The sequence below is a fragment of the Triturus cristatus genome, chromosome 9 (assembly GCF_964204655.1).
Source record: "Triturus cristatus chromosome 9, aTriCri1.1, whole genome shotgun sequence".
Taxonomy (NCBI): Eukaryota; Metazoa; Chordata; class Amphibia; order Caudata; family Salamandridae; genus Triturus; species Triturus cristatus.
The window spans coordinates 96,098,059-96,119,025 of record NC_140592.1 but is presented as its reverse complement, the minus strand read 5'-3'; positions in this window follow the sequence as shown (position 1 = coordinate 96,119,025).

Genomic DNA, 20,967 nt, shown 5'->3' with positions numbered 1-20,967 from the left:
ACCCCGATGGAGTGCAGGCCAGCTACAAGGACCCAGTTAGGCTTGCTGAACAGAGTACCTTAAATCCGGGTTGCGGAGCATTGAATAGATCCATGTCAAAGATGTAGAACGCAGCCGAGGCGATGCATTGATTCTGAAATGCGGCAAGGCTGCGGTGCGAGGACCTGTTGGATCGCCGTTGAGGATCCCATCGATAAAGCTTGTGATGCAAAGTCCGGCATCGGGGATACAGTGCGCAGCTGGTGATGCGGCACTCAGCTGATGGTTCTGATCCAGCGCGAGGTCAATATCTGATCAGGGATCAATACTCAATTCATCCATTTACAATGGCCCAAGAACACTCACTCAGAATCCCTGATGCTCTGGTGTCAATTGTTTTGTCTCAATGCTTATCTCTTCTCCCCATCAATGTTAAGAATTTTAAATACCTATCAATTTTAATTAATCAACTTTCCTTCTATTTGTTCAATGGACCAATTAGTTGAATAGTTGATGATAATGATTATCATACATTAATTAACCCTACATTTGACTAAACAACCACAGACACTTGGTAAAACTAGATTGCTTTATCTCAACAAATTGCAGTTTGCTCAAATGCATTCAGTCACAAATGTAATTAATGAAAACCACGAAGGAAGAGATACACTTAAGCAACATTAAATGAAATACAACTCATCAGACTAACCCAATGACATTATGCATTAAGGAGTGGATAGTTTAAGAGACAGAAGTTTCAGCAAATTATATACAAAAACAGAATACGCCTAACGGTAAAGATAGATGAAGAGACGTAAGTTTAATCTAAATAATACTTCAATGAATTAAATAGAGTGGATAGGTGGAGAGACAAAAGATTCCAGGAATAAAATACATTTGCAATAAATTGCACAAATGAAATCAGAAACTGAAATACAAACCTATTGGTTTGTAGAAATTCACCCCTTTGACCTAAGTGATGATAGGGGTTCCCTGTATTAGGATCAGAGAACAAAGTCTAAAGGACAGGATCAATCAATCAGTCAATCAGAGCATTTGTATAGCGCGCTACTCACCCGGAGGGTCTCAAGGCGCTTGGGGGAGGGTGTCCGCTACTGCTCGAACAACCATGTCTTGAGTTGCTTCCTGAAGGAGAGGTGGTCTTGGGTCAGGCGGAGGTGGATGGGGAGGGAGTTCCACGTCTTGGCAGCCAGGTAGGAGAAGGATCTTCCTCCCGTTGTGGCTCTTCGGATGCGGGGGACGGCGGCGAGGGCGTGGCTGGTTGATCGAAGCTGGCGAGTGGGAGTGTAGAAGGTCAAGCGGTCGTTGAGGTATCTTGGGCCTTGGTTGTGGAGAGCTTTGTGTGCGTGGGTGAGGAGTCGGAACGTGATTCTCTTGCTAACGGGGAGCCAGTGCAGGTTTCTCAGGTGTACGGAGATGTGGCTGTGTCGGGGAATGTCCAGGATGAGGCGTGCTGAGGCGTTCTGGATGCGCTGGAGTCGTTTCTGGAGTTTGGCTGTGGTTCCGGTGTAGAGGGAGTTGCCGTAGTCCAGTCGGCTGGTGACGAGGGCCTGGGTGACCGTCTTCCTGGTTTTGGTGGGGATCCACCGGAAGATCTTACGTAGCATGCGTAGGATGTTGAAGCATGATGCGGAGACGGCGTTGACTTGTCTGGTCATGGAGAGGGAGGAGTCCAGGATGAAGCCCAGGTTGCGTGCGTGGTCTGTTGGTTTGGGTGCGCTGCCAAGGGCAGGGGGCCACCAGGAGTCATCCCAGGTGGAGGGTGATGATCCCAGGATGAGGACTTCCGTCTTATCTGAGTTCAGTTTCAGGCGGCTGTTCATCATCCACTCAGCTACGTCTTTCATCCCTTCGTGTAGGTTGGTTCTGGCGGTGGCGGGGTCGTTGGTGAGGGAGAGGATCAGCTGGGTGTCGTCGGCATAGGAGATGATGTTGAGGTTGTGTTGGCGTGCGATGGCTGCGAGGGGGCTCATGTAGACGTTGAAGAGGGTGGGGCTGAGTGATGATCCTTGTGGTACGCCGCAGATGACTTCGGTGGCCTCGGATCTGAACGGGGGGAGACGGACTCTCTGTGTTCTTCTGGCAAGGAAGGAGATGATCCATTACAATGCCTTCTCCTGGATACCGATGTTGTTGAGGCGCTGCACTAGGGTGCGGTGGCAGACCGTGTCGAACGCCGCGGAGAGGTCCAGGAGGATGAGGGCCGTTGTTTCCCCGTTGTCGAGCAAGGCTCGGATGTCATCGGTGGCTGCGATGAGGGCGGTCTCGGTGCTGTGGTTGGCACGGAAGCCGGACTGCGAGTGGTCGAGGGATCCGTTCGTCTCGAGGAAGGTGGCCAGTTGTCTGTTGACGGGCTTCTCGATGACTTTAGCCGGAAAAGGAAGGAGCGAGATGGGGCGGTAGTTTTTGAGGTCGGTGGGGTCTGCTGATGGTTTCTTCAGTAGGGCGCTGAGTTCGGCGTGCTTCCAGCTCTCTGGGAAGGTGGCGGTGTCGAAGGAGGCGTTGATGATGTCCCGCAGGTGGGGTGCGATGACGGAGTCGGCCTTGTTGAAGACGTGGTGAGGGCAGGGGTCGGTTGGTGATCCTGAGTGACAGGACAGGACTGGAACAGCTAGACCTCTCTGCAAACCGATGGTCAGCGACGCATCTCCCCTCTTTCTCTCCTTCTAGCCTAAGCGAAAACCACACCCCTAAAGGCATCCCAATTATACCCTCAAACTTACATGTCCATCCCACATAAACTGAAACATTTCTAAAATCTGAGCAAAGGATTGGTGGGCTTTGGGGGTTTTTCTGTCACACCATGGTGATTTCATATATATCTCAGTCACTTTATTGTTCATTTTGTTTCTCACAGTTCACACCCTTTACATGAGTTCACATTTCTTTCACCAGATACAATTTTAATAATTTTTATTCACAGCAATATCCATGAAATATGACTCTGGTCCCCTGGTCGACTTTATTCTTTGGCAGATTTACGTCATTGTGGCCTTCAACTACAGGCAATCTTTCTGCTGAGCACAGCGTGTCTGCCTTGCTTCTGTCAGTTCTGTTGCACTCCTCATCATACACCTCCCACTCAGGTTAGTTTTCTAAATCAAAATGGAGTCTCATCCCATACACTAAAGTAAATGCAAACAAACATTTATTAATAATATGACCATGTAGATTTCACTGTGTACCCCCCTCCCTTGCACCATTCCTTATTAAGGTTACCTAGCGTAAGCTATAAGCGCAAGGCAGCATTATTCACTGTTTAAAGCAAAATGCAACATGCAATTCACAAAATGCACATGCGGCCTAGTTTGTTTTCTCCAAAGCATACCGCAATGCATTTAGTTCTTTCACATATTATTTTCATATTGGTGCATACATGCGCAAAGCTATTTCCCATGTGTCTGTGTCAGGTGTACGTCAATTCACTTTCTACTTACTGTTAGTACATATTATGGGGGTACTCAATTCGAGCAGGTTTCATTTTTGCGAAACCCTGCTCCATCAATTCCCCCCTCTGATGGCTTTTAGGAGCCATTATAAAATACCTACCATACCAAGGGACATCTTAATTCTACTCTGTATTCTCCTCTCTTTTTATGGCACCCTCATCTAAATCTTTCATCACGTCGTAGTATTTCCCTTTCATGTCTTCTAATTCTATCTCTTCTCTTTTTCTCTTTCTTGATTTTCGTTCACTTTTATTTTCTGTCACTTACAACACTTATACGTTGTCATTATTACTAAGACTACTATAGGTATAGAAACAATCAGCATGATTATTTTCCCTAATTAAGTACTCCCAAAGGTAGAAAACCATTTACTCACAGAGGAGAAACCCTTACCAAGTTTCTCCCAAACACCACCAACCTCCAGTTGGGTCAAGTCCTCATGTAATTTCGTAATATTCTTGATATATACCTCTATTCCTTTACTTTTATCAGGAATGTAGGTACAGCAGTGTTGTATTTTTGACATGCCACAAACTCCCCCCTCTTTTGCCAGTAACACATCAAGGGCAAGTCGATTTTGCAAAACTATTGATCTGATTGCCACCATTTCGGTGTCAATCATCAAAAATCCGCCAGCAGTATCTGTTGATAAACGATCAACCACTGTAGATAATTTTCAAATTTTGTGCGAATTTAGGACAACTCTAACTGAGGGTATTAGTGCACCAAATACGTCACCCACTATTTCAGAAAAACTCGCTCTTCTATTGCGCATTAGTTCTTATTTCACTTTGTTTAGTTGATTATTATTTCGGTCCATATAGTAGACTTTCGGGAAGACGATAGCAAAATAACTTCCATACCAATGTGCAAGTAGTCTATAGTAGGTCTTTCTACCACACAAATGATAGACTCCTGGAAAGACAGGATCAGTTCCACCTTTCAATCCCCAACCTCCAGTTATTTGGAATGTATGCTCACACTCACTACTACCAATAAAGTAATTGTTATAATTAGTCTTCATTCTGAGCAAACATATTTTCCCTTTCTGAGCCCAGTCCAGGGACATTGCAGCGTATGTCTCGCCTTTCTCATAATCTCCTTCTTTAAAAGAACAAGGGGGTACCTGTGACTTCTGTTCAGCAGCCTTTCTTTGGAGACTTTCCCTTCTACCTTCTACCATTTCTATAAACATTTTCTCCTCCACCCTTAAACTACAGGTTAAGTTATTCCTATAAGCATATTCTACATCTAATGCTTTAGTGATATGGAAGAACTCTTCCATATATCGTGCATTTTTCCCACTTAAAACCTTATTTAATTCTTTAATTACCAGTATTTCTGAAAATACTAAATCTATGTTAGAGTAATGGTATTCCAGTTTACCCGATACGTAGAAGAGACTTGTTAGAACACTGCAAGACACACTATATCTTAAAGGTAAGTGGTGATAAGTCACCCCTTCTGAGACAGATGAAAGTAATTGCATGCACACATAACAGTCACTTACGTTCATAGTCTCAACATACTCATACAATAACTTGGTAAACACATTTAACGAGAAATCACTAATTGATTTATCATGATGGAGAATACTTCGATCCAAAGGTTCTAGTTTGGTATTGGGTGTTTCATTAGTGACATCACTCATTCTTTCTCATGTTACATCATTAGTATTGTTTCCATCATTAGTTACCATTAGAATGGGTACAAGGACAGTTAGAAATTTCCACATAAATGTTAACATCAAGACACTACATAAGCAAGCTTTAATACATCTACGTTTTAAACTAGATTTTGGACGTTCAGTCACTTCTTTAGCCATTTTGTAACCTAATAAAAAATAGAAATCTATCTAATACAAAAAAAAAATCAGGACAACAAAATGATGGTGCAATCTTTAACCTATTGGCTTTCATCTTTGCCCCCTTATTTTTATTTTCTTTTGGTCTTCTGAATCATTCAGTTTTTTTTTAGTTAGCAAATTCTACCATTCTCTAGTTCTCAAAAAAGTTCTTTTAAGGTGGTCTCAATTTGCTTTCATCAACCTTCTCAGTGTCCGAACTGTCTTTTTCTTCACTTGGATCAGAACTTTCAATTTCTTCCAAAATAACGTAGGTCCATTCTGGTGCCTTATATCCTCTGCTTGGAAATATCACTGTCTTGGTTTTTTGTTCCAGCTCTTCTCCTTTCTGTTCTGTTTGACTTGAGACCTCATTACTTTGTTCTGGCCTTCTTCGTAACTTTCTTCCCACTAGGGTGTATTTCAGTTTTTTCACCCCACCTGGCTAATTATCACCTTTTCTTGGTTTCTTGGTTTGAACTACTTTTTCTCCTTCTCTGTCTGGTTCAGAAGTTGTTTTTATTTGGCCTTTCTTTAAGTTGTTCTCCCTGATTTCTAACAACTCCTGGTTCTAATGTCTCAACAGTAACTTCTCTTTCAACTGTGAAGTCACCTCCTTCTGGTTCAACAGCAGTTTTACTGGTTTCTTGTTCACCTGTGAATTCACTTGGCTCTTGACTAGCAGTAAACTCACTTTCATCTGGCGTAACAGCAGCCTTTTGAGACCTTATAGCTGGTGTCCACTTTACTTGACTTGTGCTTGGCTGTTCATCAACTTGTTGATCATCAGAATCTGTCACTCTAGATTCATCAGCTTCACACACTTCAACCACTGGTTTTTCTTCTTCTCTTACCAGTTGCTATTCTTCTTGCCATTCAAGTGGACCTAGGGCTCCTTTGGTGTGACACACGTGAATCCAATTTGGCAAACCACCACACTTCACTGCCGTTGTCGTCACAAGTATGACTTGGTAGGGTCCGTGCCACCTGGGTGCTAAACACGACTTCCTTACGTGCTTCTTGACATAGACCCATTTGCCTGGACTCAGATCATGAGCTTGTTTTGGCTGTGTCGTTGTGGCATCTTCTCCAACCTGGTGAGACCGAGAACGTACCAGGTTAGCCAGTCCTCTGCAATAATCGAGTACCAGATCATAAGACAAACTCATCAATTTGTTTGCTGTTATGTATGCTTGTCTCATTGCTCTTCCCATGAGAATCTCATGTGGACTCAATCCCTTCTTTTTGTCAGGAATGCTTCTTAGACTCATCAGTCCAAGGGGTAAAGCGTCAGGCCATTTCAGTGATGTGGATGCACACACCTTACCTAACCTTGCTTTTATAGTGCCATTGAGTTGCTCAACCACTCCAGATGCTTTGGGTCGATAGGCACAATGCAGCTTCTGCTCAATTTTAAATGCTGCACAAATGAGCCGAATTATCTCATTATTGAAATGTGTTCCTCTATCTGTCTCTAAAGTGACTGGAATTCCGAATCTAGGAATTAGTTCCTTCAACAGTAGTTTAGCCACTGTGGGGATATCATTCCTTCTTGTGGGATAGGATTCCACCCAACGAGAAAACAGACAAACAATGACTAGTACATATTTCAACCCATTACATTGGGGAAGTTCAATAAAATCAAGTTGGAGTCGGGTAAACGGTCCCCCTGCTTTCCCAATTCATCCCCAACTAACAACTGTCTTTCTGGCTGGGTTTTGCTGCTCACAGATAACGCACCTCTGGCATAGACTCTCTGCAATAGCCCTGAACTGTGGGTTATACCATGACTGCTTGAAGAGCCTGATCATTGCATCTCTTCCGCCATGTGCAATTCCATGGTAAACACTGGCCATATGAGAAAGTAATGAATCTGGTAACACTGGTCTCCCATCAAGATAGACTCATATTTCATCTTCTGCTCTTTTGCTACAGCCTGTTCTGTTCCACCTTTCTTTTTCCTCATCACTTGCCTCTTCCTGCATCTGTCTAACTTCCTTCCAAGTTTCAAATGCTGCTGTAAATAAAAGATGGGTATTGGTATTTTCTCTTTCAATTGATCTGTTTAATGCCATTGAAGTTTGTGCACAACTACGTGCAATTTGGTCAGCATATCTATTGCCCTTAGTCACATAATCATCTCCTGATTTACGTGTGGCTCATTTGAACACTTAAATTCTTTTGGGCAGTTGTAAAGCATCCAATAATTCTTTTACAGTTTTTCCTTTATGGACAGGAGAACCTGAAGAAGTCAGAAATCCCCCCTGCATCCATAGCTGCCCAAAATCATGGACAACCCCAAATCTGGATTGGCTATCAGTGAATATGGTTACTTTCAAACTTTTGAAATTTTGCATGCTGTAATTAGAGCTATCAGCTCTGCAATTTGGGCTGAATTTACTCCTTTTAAACACTATGCTTCAAGAACTCCTTCCAAGGTACACACGGCATAAGCAGTACATAATTCACAATTCCCGTTTCTCAGGCATGCCCCATCCACAAATATCTCACAATCAGATTCTTCCAATGGCGCATCCTCTATGTCTGGTCTGGGTTTGGTACACAATTCTGTCACATCCAAACAGTCATAATCAGCTTCCTCCCTTACTTCTTCACAGTGAGAGTTGGGCAACAGGGTTGCCGGGTTTACAGTAGTGCACCTTACCACGGTCACATTCTCAGCACCCAGAATCACTCTTTCATACTTAGTCAGCTGATTAGAGGTAAGATACTGCGTACAGGTATGTGTCAAAAGCATTTCAACAGAATGTGGCACATACACTGGGACTGGGTATCCCATCACAATTGGTTCACTTTGTTCCAGACTCATACAAGTAGCAGCTACTGCTTTCAAACATCCGGGCAATGCTACAGCCACTGAATCCAAAGTAGCAGAAAAATATGTTACTGAACATCGTGCCATTCCATGTTTCTGTGTTAGGACTGAGAGTGCACATCCATCTCTCTCACAGCAGTACAATGCAAATTCTTTGGAATAATATGGCATTCCCAATGCAGGTGCATGACACAGACTACTTTTCAATTTTCCAAAAGCTTCCATACTTTCGTCATCCAGAACAATCAGATCCTTCACATCCTTCTGTGTTAACCTCTGTAGAGGGTTTGCAATCAGTGAGAAACAACTGATCCATTGCCTGCAATATCCAACCATTCCCAAAAACATTCGCACTTCCTTTTGTGTTGTGGGTGTACTCATCTGTTTGATCACGTTTATTCTTTCAGGGGTCACTTTTCTAACTCCTTTTTCTATTTTATGTCTTAGGTACTGGACTTCTTGTTTACAAAATTGTCGCTTTACTAGGGACGCTTTGTGTCTTCCTTCTGCTAAATGGTTCAATTGGGCAACTGTGTCCGTTACACATGCCTCTTGTGTCTTTGATGCCACCAGTAGGTCATCAATTTATTGAACCAAAACCGAATTTCCTGGCATGACTAAAGTCTCCAGACATTTTTTCAAGATCTGGTTGAAGATTGAGGGACTCTCTCTATACCCTTGAGGAACTCGGCACCATGCCAAGACACGGCCTCCAAACCGGAATGCAAACAAATATTGGCTTTGAAGATGCAAAGGAATTGAGAAAAAGGCTTGGCACAAGTCAATAACTGTGTACCATTCAGCGTCACAGGGGATCTGATAAAGAATCATGGCTGGATTTGGTACTACTGGACAACAGGGTACTACAATTTTATTAATTTTGCGCAAATCCTGCACTATTCCGTATTTTCCACTAAGCTTTTTAATACCTATGATAGGATGAATTACAAGGACAGCCCATTATTTCTTTTAAAATTCCTTGTTCGATCATTTGATCAATCACAGGAGCAACTCCTGCAATATCTTCTGGATTCATTTTGTACTGTGGTTTGTTTGGATATACAGCACCATCCTTTACTGTAATCTGAATTGGGTCTACATTTGTCATTAAGCCAATTTTTTTACTGAAAAATCCCACACATCAGATCTCACTGCACTTTTTAATTCTTCAGGCAAACTATCATCTGTGAGAAGTGAATATAATTCATCCACTTCTGTCCCTTGCTTCGCTAGCATCATTTTAAACTCAACATCTTCATCAGGTGCCTAAAATGCAATTCCATCTGGTGTACAATAGATGGTGCAGTTCATCTTGCATAACAAATCTCTTCCTAAGAGATATACTGGACTCGAATCACATACCACAAACCGATGCATGTCTTTGAAGTTACCAATGTGAACTTCAATCGGATTTGTAACTGGCGTTCTAAATGTTCTTTGAGACTCCTACAACTTGGATAGTTTCTCCCAAGAGGGGTAGGTTTGGAATTTCTGCTGCTCTCACAGTAGAATGGGTAGCACCAGTGTCTACTAAAAATGTGATGTCATTCCCTTCCACCTTTCCGTCAACAAATGGACCTGACTGATCTTCCACCAAGGATGTCCCAAGTACCCACTCCTCCTCCCCCCCAGGCACCGTCATTGAGATGATTCTGAATCATTCTCATTACACTGCAACCAATATTGTGGAGCCAATTGCACAGTCTGATTCTTACCTATCTGGTCACCTCCGTGATATGCAGTACTCACATTGAACCTCTGCACTTGAGCATTCACATTATTTGGCATGGGAGCTGGTGGCACCTGTAACTTTTGAGTATCTATCTGCTGCTGCGGCTGTTGATTTACACCCACATCATTCTGCATCTGTGGAATTAAATTTTGATGACCCCCGTTCATCATTTAATAGATCTACACTCATTCTTCCAATGTCCAAGCTTTTCGCATACATGAAAAGGAAATTTCTTTATAGCCTCCTCTTTATTCATCCTTCCTCTTCCGTTACCTGTACTATTTTTTTGTCCATTTTGATTCTGGCCACCCATCTGATTACTATTTTGAGAGCTATTATTTGCCTCTTGCTGCTCCGCCACTTTCACCTGTGCACACATAATTTTCTCGTTTAACTTTTTATGTCTTGATTCAATGTCATCACTACAATACTTGGCTTATCTCAGAATTTCATCTATCATTTTGCTTTGCCAGCAAATCATATGCTGTTGAATCATATTGCTAATTTCTGGTCTCAATCCAAACACAGAACAATACACTAAATGTCCCAAATCTTTGTCTCCGATATTTTTAAATCCACTAAATTGTTTAAATACCTGCAACAACCTTTTCGTAGTAGGCATGTACCAACTCTTTTTGTTCCTGGGTTGTTCTGTCAATTCTTACCCAGTCTGTTTCCTTTGGGGAAATTTTCCCTTTCAGAAACGTGATTACTTGATCATACTTTTTCATCACCTCATCAGATGTTGCACCTGTTTTAGCATCTCTAGGATATTCATCTTTTGACTAATCAATGGTAATTTTACATTCTGTCCATAAGTGTGCCGGAACAACGATCTCAAACAAACCATCTAAATCTTTTAACAAAACCTTTGAGACCTTCGCAAACCTTTCTACTTCCTTATATCATTCGACCAGTTTCTCTCTCAACCTAGAAAAATCATTTGTGAAAGAATATATGTCCTGTCAGGACCATGGCACATGAACATATCCACCACCAGGTACTTCTCTCAACAGACACACCCTTTCAACCTGTTCTGTCTCCTTTAACGGAAACATAGACGTTCCTTTACTAGCTGCTTCTTCCTTCTTTTTCGTTTATCTAGTTTTTCATCGATATACGTCTACCCATTTCTTCAAAATGTTCATCAATTTCTTTATCTGCAGTCTTTTTCCAGATGCATTCAAGCTCTCTAGGTCCTTGTCAGTGAAAGCCAATCTGTATGACTTCTGCAACACTTTTGATTTTTCTATGTCTATTCCATATTCACAAGCAGCTTCAGTTATCTTCGCATGTAAATTATTTGTCCTCCAAGTAATACTTTTACACAAAAACAGTAATTCATTATCTCGATACGTCCCTAACCTGTCTGGACTTACTGTTCCAATAATAATTTCTTCCAAATCCACTTTCAATTGACTCACATTAATACTCTGGGGCTCTGGTTTTGGCTTTGTCATTTCCTTTATCCATTTACTGAATTCTTCTGGTAAAGGATCTGCTGAACTCCCTGCTACTGGAGTGACATTCAGCCCTAATCTCATTGGGTCTAATCGTATACCTCTTTGAGGGGTTTCTGTTATCAATCCACATACTGGAAGATCTAACAATGTGGTATTCTGATCAATTTGACTATTCTCATTCAGTGCTGTCACCACTCGACCTCTACTCCCACTATTTGGAATTGTTAATGAATGTACTCTTGGAAAATTCTGTCTTTCCCTATATAAAGGAACTAAGGGACCAATTGTTACTGTTACTGTCAATGCTTCCGCATTCAGGCTTAACTGATTTATTTTCTGAACTTACTCCAACCTTGCCTTATTCAACAAATTTGTTTAATTCTCTCTCACTACTTTAGCTATCTCGGTAACCTAGGGAGTCAGTGGGGTTCCCATCTGTGGAGCACTCGGGGTATTCCTTCAAAAGTTTCTTCATAAGGCGGAGGTCTTTTAGTCATCATATCCTCCAACAGATCATTATCTTCAGAATTATTTGGATCATCTCTAAAACTAGAAGTCTCTATATTCTTCTTTTTCTCTTTGCATTTTCCTCCTGTCTGTTCATCGGCAACTGAAACTGGATAAAACCCTTCAGCTACTACAGTTCTCCTCCATCTTTTCAACTTTGCTTCCCTACTCTCGAAAGGATAACCATGTCTCCAACTCCTGTATCTTCCGTTACCTCCTCTGTATTTCTCTCTTTTAAACACCTCCACTTCCCATTCTTCTAATGCTTCATACTGCATCAATTTAGGATTTGGTTCCAATGCATTCATTCGGTATCTCAAATTCTGCAATATCCGTACATTGAATGTACCATGTTGTGGAAATGCTAGGACACCATCGTCCTTTGTATACTCAACACAATTCTCTATCCACATACACGTATGGTATCCTTGCTCCAACATCATATAAAAAGCAGGCGTTTTCGGGGGCGGAATCGGAATTCCGGCTCTAGTCACTATCGGCTTGTCCTTTTTGAAAAAAATTCTTTATTTTCTTTAACAGCTTCATTTTCCAATCCTTTACACTAGTGTACCTCACTAAAAAATAAAAAAGGAAACTGTCCGTAATTCTATGCTTTCTATTTGTCAGTCCTATACCAGCATTAACTCACACCAAATAACCAACCAGAGCACTGCTACATAAGCAAGTTCTCAACCTATGCTAGCCTGGCTTACACTAACCAACTAATCAGAGCTGGAGTCACACCTGCTGCCTGACCAATGCAGCGCGGCCTTTCTGACATCAGTTTTACTCCTTCTACTGACACTCCCTTCACAAAATAATACAGCAATATTTTCTTAATTAAAATGTCCTGTTATGTTACAACATAAAAACAATGCTACTTTGTCCGTTCCTCTAAACAAAGATAGTTTTCACCTTTTCTTAGAGTTTCCTTCACTACGATTTCTAATAACCACCAGCATAATTTTACTCTTCACACAAGCTCCGGGTGGACCTATTACTTCTCTACGGATAAGACCAAGATTTCACAAGAGGATTTTTTGGCATGAAAAGGGGTCTTGTTACTCTCCTGGGGATAAGGCTAGAGTTTCGGAAGTGGACCCTTCGCTATTTCAGTCACTACACTGATATATGAAATTTCTGTAATATAACGCCTACACCCCTTGTAGCTTTTAGGCATTATTCCAACAGGCAAAGTACTTGGCCGTGTCTGCTAGATGCCGCCATCCATATTACAATGGGAGAGGGAAGCAGCCTTTCTGTGGCGGCGTTGCTGCCATGGAAAGGCATGCGGATTCCACAGTTGGGGGCCCATTGCGGGCCTCCAGGATGTTGGGGGGCACATGGGGGTTCCTATGGTAATCCCCTGCATTTGCATGGACGACGTGGCAGGCACCGCGCAGTGCCTGCCACGTTGTGCATGCAAATGCATAATGTGCAAGTAAAGCATTGTGGCGTGCGGTGCTGTGTGCACCGCCCGCTACAATGAAGTGGATGGGGGATGCCAGCGCCACCATGGCGGTGGCATCCTAATTGCTGGTGCGGGACCGCCGCACCACTGGCAGACAATCTGAGGTTCCGTGAGAATCGTAATGACATTTTTAGGTTGTTCGAATATGGACGAGTTTGGTATCTACGAACCGTAAATGACGAGTTTAGTGGGTGTACGCGTTTTCGCTACGCTACTATGTACGGTTCGTCTCATTCCTGGGTATGTCCATCTGAACCCTTGGGTTCCATCTTAGATACGGCATCCATTTTGTTTCTTGCCCTCAAGTAGCCAGCGAACGGACACTGTCCGCTTCGTGACCCTGGGATTCCCAAGCTTTCGTGGAGGACACGTGTTCCTTTGAAGGTGTCTTTATGATGAGGGGGTTGACACGGCAAGGGCAGATGGCTCCGCTCGAGGCTCATCTTGCCGTGCCAGTCTATTGTTTCAGTCGTGCATGCATTAGGCACGAGTCCTTTCATCCTGCAATCAAGTTTCCGTTATTGCTCTCTACACTCTATTTCAATCTGTTGTGCATTCTTGTTTTTCCTTTGCATCTGTTCCTGTCCCTTCTCCTAATTCGTTTACAGTCAGAATGGAATGTGCTTAATGTGGGGATAATGTGCTTTTACAGTTGGGAACCGGCAATGCTGCTGTAATTATGTTCCGGGCTTCTGAAACATGAATGCGACCCTTTTGAAATTTTCATGTAGGAACTGAGTTGTAACCTTTTGTTCGCCATGCTGTTCAATGTCGAAAATGTGTATAAAAGGAGCGATCCACTTGTGCAATTTGAAGCAGTCTCTCAGAACCTACACGTTGTGTACTTCTTGCGATTTCTGTATCCCTGCAGTAAATAAACGCTGATCTTTGACGCCGCAGGAAGTGTCCCGTGTCTCTGTGTTTTGTACGCCGGAACAGGTAACCCACGAAGGTTTCAGGTGTTGTCCCCTGGCACCGCTGGGCCTTAGAATAGCCCAGTCCTTCAGTTGGCGCCCAACGTTGGGCGACATCAGCGGTACCGGTCCAAAGCCCGACGATCGTGAGGAACTTCGTGTGAAATCTCCGAGGGAAGGTGCACCCCGCTTCATCGATCCAGTTGTCGAAATAAGTGGCCCGAAGACTTTTCCCGCGAAGATTCCCACCTCCTGACGGCTGCGACGGACTGATGCCCTGACTGTCGACCTGTTTTGGCACCTGGCGTAGTCCTTTGTACGGCGAGACGATAGACGGGCCTTCCTGGTGACGCCATTGCTCTTTCAGTTAAGTATTTGTGGGTCGCTCCCAGAGTTCTTGGTTAAACCTGGTTGTTTGCATGGTTCCATTGCATTTGTGGTTCTTAGTTGTTGGTTCTTAGTTGTTGGGTTTTATTTGACAATTGCAATTGCCAAAAACCGAGGGTCTTGCATTTTAGCGAGGACATCGTAATTCGATAGCCCTTGAAGTTTGTAAACTCGGTTAGTGTGCACGATGCCTGGCCGTAGTACTTTGTTTGGTTTCCTTAAATGTTGCAGCACGGATTCTCGATTGGAGGATTCATGTCCGATACCTCCAGTTGGAACTCCAATTTATGAGCTCAATAGTCGCCACGGAGTAGGTCCTATCGTATATAATGAATATTGGATTCGTTACACTAAAAATGATGTTGTTCTTAGTTGGCCATCACATGTTAGTTTTGAAACTTCAATATTAGATAATCTTGAAGCTAAATTGTTTAAAAAGAAAGCTAGGCCGGCCATGTTTGATTCCTTTCGGTTATGGCGTAAAGAGGCCAAGCAGAAAGAAATTAAACAGATTACGAGAAATAAGAGAGAAGGTGTTATTACGGTGATGCGAAATGCAGAACAGTATCAGCGAGACAAAGACGAGAAGGAGCAGGAAGTTTCTGCTAGACTGCATCATATGGCGGTGGATAAATGTTATCCGGTTTTGCCTTCTAGTTCTGATAAGACGGGAGAAGAAGCGGTAGAGGATTCATTATTGTCTTATCTATTAAAATCACCACCTCCCTATGCACCAGATACTGTGGGTCCTGTGATTCCTCCTGTTCCTCAACCTGTTGTTCTGGCGGCTGCTGGTCAGCCTGTCGTTCCTCCTGTTCTTCCGAATCCCCTTGTGCCGCAAATTGTCCATCCTCCTCTACCCGCTCTTCTTCCTACTGCTCCTTTGCCAGTATCTCATCAGCCCAATCTTGCTACTACTCCCGTTATCCCGACTACCGCTACTGCTTCTACGTTTACTCCTAATGTTGTTGCTCCTGTGCTTCCTTCTTCTTCTCCTTCCGTTCGTAGTCGTATATTTAATGCTGTCGCTAATCTCTATTCTCCACTTTTTGGACCGATACTCGGGTCCGATCTTTCCGATGTCTCTCAGAGGCGCAGTCAAATTCCTGATGGTAGAGAACGTGAGTCGTTAGTGAAAATGGCACGTAAATGGATTAGGCATCCTGCGAAGTACACTTCGCGTATAGTTTTCGAGACGTTTTCTCAGTTTAACGAGCCCACACAAAGATTTGTGTACGAGGAAATGTGTAAATCTTTGAGAGAAGAGTGGGATAATGAGGAGGTAGACAATGTACCGCCCGAGATCACTGAGCTTCAGAATCAATTTTCGACTGGTATGATTGTGGGTGGTAATGTCCGACGTGCTTTAGAGCGTCTGTTATCTTTTCGATCTACAGTACTACCTCGAGCATTGTTTAAGGACGAAACTGAGGAGCGGACGGCTCAACCTGGTCAGTATCCTATGCGGGAAGTTCCCCCAGTATGGATGCCAGGTGATCCTGCTGCTAATCCTGTTGTTCCACCTCACTTTCAGAGAGTTTGGATACACCTCCCATGGAAGCGATCGGAAGTTTTGCAGGTAAAGCAAACTTTGCCTGACCCCCGCAAAAATCCTGCAGGTTATTACAAGGAGTTATCCCAATTAGTGGATGCTACTGTTATGAACCTTGCCGATATCGACATGTTGTTTGGTAACGTAGTCCCTCAACCGATTTGGACGAAAATCCATCAAGAGAATCACGCAGCTGAGTTAGGCGGTGATTGGGCTGCTCTTGCGGCGGCTGACGGACGGCAAGTTGGTGGGGCTAAACCTGAACAGATCATTGAGAATCTGCCCCAGAGGATAATTACACTTATGAAGACACTTATGCCAGCAGTGAGAGTTAACTGGGACAAATTGTCTGCGTGCAAACAAAAGAAGGGCGAGAGTGTCTCCGATTTCTTTACGAGATTTGAGGAGGCATTCATCGATCATAGTGGTCAGGATATGAGCTCTGAGGGAGGTCAGCGATTGTTTGTTGATAAATTTGTATCGAATTTGTTGCCTGAACTAAGCAACAAATTGAAGAATTCTGAAAGTTCGTGGGCCGTTTCTACCACTGCTCAGATCTTAGCCACGGCCCAATACTACGAAAATAGAGAGAAAGAAGAAAGTGAGCGCGCAGATAAGAAAACGAAGGATCTTAAAACTAAGGTCTTATTGCAGCAAGCGTACCCTCCGTGCTCAAATCAACATGACTCGCAACAGCCAAGTCGATTACAGTCACAGTTTTCTAGATCACAGTCGCGTACTGACTCCTCTATACCTCGATCTATGTTGGGGTATAATCAATGCGCATATTGTAGGGGTGAGGGCCATCTGAAGTTTAATTGTCCAGTTTTGTGTGACCGAAACAATGGTGTTTCGGCTCGAGGAGGTCGTAGTGGTCCTCAACAAGCGTCACGTGGTAGAGGTCGCAGTGTTACTCAGAATCAGAATGAGCGTTTTGCCACTTCATCAAACTCGCAAAATTGCTTTGATCGGCGCGATTCATCGTCTGGTAGATCTGCGCAGTATCATGTGGACGACTATTATGTCGAGCATGATGTTGATGCTGATGGTAATTACTAGGACAGCCATAGACAAAGAGAGGGAGTAGTATCGGTTCCGGTTGATCAGAGAGGGCCTTATGTCGCAGTTGCCACATTGGGCGTAGTTGAGCCTTTTCTGTTGGACACTGGTGCAGCGAAAAGTTCCATCATGCGTTCGAAACTCCCTGGCGCGCCTTTGTCTGGCTTAACGAATGTTTCCATTGGATTCTCTGGCGCCCCTGTTAGCAATCCAGTTTCTAGCCCTTTGCCCCTTACAATTGGGTCTCGTGAGTTAGAGGCTCCTTTGATTTTGACTACTGGTTGTGGTGAGAATCTTTTGGGCCTGGATTTGTTGAAGCGGTTATATGCGACTTTGTACTGTTCTCCTGCGGGAGTGGAGCTTACGTTGGGTCAGAGAGTGATCTCCCTTATGTATTTGTCGACTGATAAGCTCCCACCGGAATTGAGTTCTCTTCCTAAGTCTTTGTGGGCAACAGGTCCCAATGATGTGGGCCTGCTGGATATACCACCTTATGTTGTTCAATTGAAATCCAACGTGCGACTGCCACGCATTCCCCAGTATCGTATCTCTCTTGATGGAGAACGAGCACTATTAGCGATCATTTACGATTTGATCGATAAAGATGTCATTGAGGAAACTCGGGGTAACGTGTGTAATAGTCCTGTGTTACCTATTTTGAAACGAACTGATCCATCCAAGCCTCCTGTGTATCGTTTTGTTATTGATTTAAGAGAGGTAAATAAGATTGTAATTCCACAGTTCCCTGTGGTGCCTGACATTACAGCTTTGCTGACTCTGATTCCAGCTTCTGCATCATGGTTCTCGGTAATTGATCTGAAGAATGCCTTCTTTAGCATTCCGATTGCTGAGGAAAGCAGAGATCTATTCGGTTTCTCATTAGGTGGTCGCAGTTTCAGGTTTAAACGCGCACCTCAGGGCTACTGTGAGAGTCCATCGATCTACAGCCAAGCTCTTAAGAGTCAACTTGATGCGTTTGTGTTACCGGCTGGTGCGGCCTTGATTCAGTACATTGATGATCTGTTGGTAGCTGCTGACACTGAACAGGTTTGCAGAACTGCTACAGTATCATTGTTACAGCATCTATGTGACTTACATCACAAAGTGTCACCTTCTAAACTACAATATTGTTGTCAAGAAGTAACCTATCTAGGTCACTTATTGTCAAAGGCGGGAAGAAGGTTGACCCCAGAAAGAATCGCAGCGATCGCTCGAATGACTGTGCCAACAACTCAGAGAGATGTGCGTGCCTTTCTAGGTATCACGTCATACTGCAGACAGTGGATTCCAAACTTTTCACTGTTAACAAAACCATTGACAGCTCTTACGTGCAAGGATGTTTCGACTCCCTTGCCATGGACGGAAGAATGTCAGAAAAGTTTTTCTGAACTGCGTGATGCGTTGTGTTCGGCTCCTGTGTTAGGTACTCCTGATTACAGTAAACCGTTTACACTATACGTTCACGAGAGAGAAGGTTGTGCGTTGAGTGTTTTGACGCAACAGTTTGGTGGTAAGCAGCGTCCATGTGCATATTTTTCCTCGACCTTAGACCCGGTAGCTAGAGCGTTGCCAAGTTGCTTGAGGGCGACAGCGGCAGCTGCGGTGTCTATTCGACAATCTGCAGGTCTGGTCATGGATAATATGCTCATAGTGATGGTTCCGCATGCAGTTGACACTCTCCTGAATCGGACACAAACTCAACATCTGACGAGGGCAAGGTTGTCCGGTTATGAGTTGACCCTTTTGGCAAGTCATATACAGATCAAGCGTTGTAATGTGCTGAATCCGGCGACATTGTTGCCGACTAATATGGAATCAGATGGTGTACCACAACATGATTGCTATTTACGAACTGAGGAAGAAACGAAGGGTCGTGTGGACCTGAAAAACACTCCATTGATAGACCCCGATGGTACTTTGTATGTTGATGGTTCATGTTTTAAGTTTCCGAATGGTGATGTGACGACTGCGTATGCTGTAGTGATGTTGAGTACGGTTGTGGAAACTGCAAGATTGAGTCAGAATTCAGCGCAAGCGGCAGAGTTGATTGCGTTGACAAGAGCGTGTGTTTTGTCTAAGGGAAAGCGAGTGAATGTGTTTACTGACAGTCAGTATGCGTTTGGTGTTGCACATAGTTTTGGTCGATTGTGGAGAGAAATTGGATTTATGACATCGCATGGTACGAAGATCCAACACGGACAGCTCGTGAACGATCTTTTGGATGCACTTACATTGCCTAAACAGGTGGCGATTATTAAATGTAGTGCGCATCGAAAGGTTACGGATGATGTTGGTCGTGGTAATGCATTTGCGGACGAGATTGCTAAAGGAAAGGCTAAGAATCTTGCAACCCGAATGTATGTTACGAGTTCAGTAAGGTGGCCGACGGAGACTGGTATGTGTGAAGACACTGTTGAGAGCGTGAAAGCAATTAAGAATGAGGCCACTGAAACTGAAAAGACCAAGTGGAAAGAAAGCACGGGAAAGTTAGACACGCATGGATGTTGGGTTGACTTGTCGGAATGTCAGAGGTGGATGTTACTGGATGCATATGTGCTAGCCGTTGTGACTATGGCTCACGGTTTGTCACACATTAGCACGAAAGGTATATGTAAGTTGCTGTCCCCTGTATGGAAGAATGATGGTATTGCTAAATGTGCTGAGAGGGTGGTTAAGAATTGTATGGTGTGTTTGATGCATAATCCTGGCAAGGGCACCCCCACTCCACCCGGCCATTTTGCTCCTCCTGCCTGTCCCTTTGAGGTTATCCAGCTGGACTTCATCCATATGGAGAGATGCAATAATCTGAAGTACGTTTTGGTTGTGGTTTGTGCGTTCTCCAGATGGATCGAGGCCTATCCTCTTAAGGATAATACTGCCCTGTCCACAGCGAAAGTCCTACTGAAGGAATACTTTCCTAGGTATGGAATGCCACGGATTGTGTGGTCAGATAACGGAAGTGAGTTTGTGGGAAGCGTGATGCAGAGTGTGTGTAAGGGCCTTGGAATTCGACAAAAATTCCATAGTGCCAATCATCCCCAGGCAGCGGGTTTGGTTGAAGGGTACAATGGTACTCTGAAGCTGAAACTTGCGAAGATACAAGCTACGACTGGTTTGTCATGGCCTGATGCCTTGCCTCTGGCTCTCTTATCGACCAGGGCGACTGTGCACTCTCGAGTAGGGCTCAGCCCATATGAGATTGTGTTCGGCCGCCCTGCAAACATTTGGGGAGTCCCGAGGCCTAAGGCCTTTGATAGTCTTGAGTATCCAATGTTAATTGATTATCTTCATGATCTGACTGCTAAACTGAGGTTAATTCATCAACAGGTCTTTGAAGCTTTACCGGCACAGACAGAGGGTCCTGGACATCGGCTTCAACCGGGTGACTGGGTTGTTACCCGCAATTTTGGCAGAAAACGTAATTTGGAGCCGAGATTTGTGGGTCCCTTTCAAGTGCTGCTGGCTACAAGGACTGCAGTTCGGTTGGAAGGCAGAAAGAACTGGGTGCACGCCACCCATACCAAAAAGGTTCCGATCCCTTTACCAGCAGACAATTGGGTGAGAACTGGTCTTGCAGCAACGGAAACCGAGACCCCTCTATGCTTTGTGCCGTTTAGTGATGCTCAACCTGTAGGACACAATTCATTGCAGCCAGACACATCTGTCGAGTCGTCAGTTTTGGAGAACTCAAGGTCTGAATGGGTATCTAATCGACTGAACACTGTTTCACCAGCTGAACAATTATTTGAAGAGC